Genomic DNA, 1,939 nt, shown 5'->3' with positions numbered 1-1,939 from the left:
GTTTTAAGATGTAGACACTTATCAACACTCCTGATTCAGATTCTACTTGATCATTTTTTAAATAAATATTTTGTTCTTAATTTTGCTCTTTGTAAATTCACATGCACCTATAAAAAATTGTTTGGCCATCCAGTAACCTTCTCAAATAACCTCCTAATGATGACTTACAAAAAGTTGTATTATATTATAAGTAGAATAATGCTACAAATAAAGAAAACTAATAATTAAATATTAATGATTAATAAAATAAAAAACAAAACAATTACTAGTATTTTCAGTATTTGAAGTGTACTACATATTAGATTTTAGCATTTTCTCATATTCCTATACAGTTAACACTGGCTACGGTTGTGATGTTCAACAAGAGTTTTATAGAATATGACTACTCTTTAAAATTACCCACTAAGATTACTATTTATGGCTCATCTCATCATTTGTTTATGGTTTATATCATCATTTGTTCCTTGCTAGCATATAAAGTAAGGAAGGTCTAAGGTTTTAACAGAAACTGTGTAGTTAACAAAATCTAAACTCTTCACTCTGCTTCTTTACACAAAGACTTTGCAACTTTTCTTTAATCAAGTTTCTATAAACTCTGAAATGTACATTCTTAGTAGTATATGTCTGCTACCATAAATCTTAAATACTTCATAGAAAAGTTTTATATCTGCCAAAAAGTCCTAATTTTGGCATATATAACCAAATACTCAAAATTAAATATATTTAAAACATTAAATCTTTTAACAAACCTTAACACTTGCTGCTGTGTTCATTATGACAGGTGCCTTGTATAGAATAATTGAATTCCTCCTCCTACACATCTCTTGAACAACAAATATCTGGAATTATTTTGTTTTTGACATGTCAATCTTGACTTTATTTTTAAATGTGTGCTTATGTAAGAAATATATGGTTCTAAAATTTCATGACAATTTTTTTGAACTTACTTTTTGTTGAATTGTATAGTTTAATAAAATCAATTACACTTTATATATAAAAAGTGTTCTCTGCTCAATTCAGCATCACATACACTAACATTGGAACGATACAGGGAAGATTAGCATGGCCCCTGCACAAGGATGACATGCAAATTCATGGAGCATTCCACATTTTTACAAGAACAGATGCTGGTGGAGATGTGGCCACAAGGGAACCGTATGCATTGTTGGTGTGAGTGTATACTTGTTCAACCACTTTGGAAAGCAGAATTGAAGTTCCTCAAAAGACTCCACATAGAGCTCCCCTATGACTCAGCAATTCCACTTTTGGGCATTTACCCAGATGATCACAAACAAGACAATACTAAAACTACCAGCACAACTATGTTTATTGCAGCATTATTACCATAGCTAAGGTATGGAACCGACCCAGATGCCCCTCACTAGATGATTGGATCATGAAAATGTGGTATATATACACAATGAAATTCTATGCCTCCATCAGAAAAAATGGCATTACTCAATTTTTTAGGAAATGGAAGACTTGGAAAAATATTAAGAGAAGTAAGCTAAGGCCAAAGAAACATAGGTCCCATGTTTTCCGTTATTTTCAATAATGAATATATGTCTGTCATATGACCTGATAAAATGATGTTAAGGGAATTGAACCCCAAGATAGGGACACAATTGGTATTTTGTTTCTTGCTGTTGTTTCTAACATATTTATAATGTGTAATGTGATTTTTTGTTTCTTTATATGTTCCTCCCCCACTCTATAACTTCTGTTTTCACTTTATTTGAAGTTGGTTCACCTACATCTTGTATGTACACTTCTCTAATTTGCAGAGGGGAAGGGAAAAAAGGCTCAAATAAGGATACAGGTTGGCCCATTATAACAATGAAAAGCACAGGTAACTATGTTGAAAAATGAACTTTACACTCTCGTTGGAGGCAGGGAGAGAAGAGTGTACTTGTTGAGGTAGGAGGGAAGGGATGATAGA

General features: G+C 32.1%; 1 non-coding gene across 1 annotated transcript; it reads left to right on the top strand.

Annotated features, from left to right (window-relative positions):
• The first annotated feature begins 1,007 nt into the window (after positions 1-1,007).
• Positions 1,008-1,114, top strand: LOC122095813. The gene has a single exon (XR_006145208.1). It is a non-coding gene; the product is annotated as a U6 spliceosomal RNA (small nuclear RNA).
• Positions 1,115-1,939: the final 825 nt, after the last annotated feature.

Source organism: Dipodomys spectabilis, unplaced genomic scaffold (genome assembly GCF_019054845.1).
Source record: "Dipodomys spectabilis isolate Male_0828 unplaced genomic scaffold, ASM1905484v1 ptg000362l, whole genome shotgun sequence".
In the NCBI taxonomy this organism is placed as follows: Eukaryota; Metazoa; Chordata; class Mammalia; order Rodentia; family Heteromyidae; genus Dipodomys; species Dipodomys spectabilis.
This window is presented reverse-complemented; position numbering and strand designations above follow the sequence as displayed.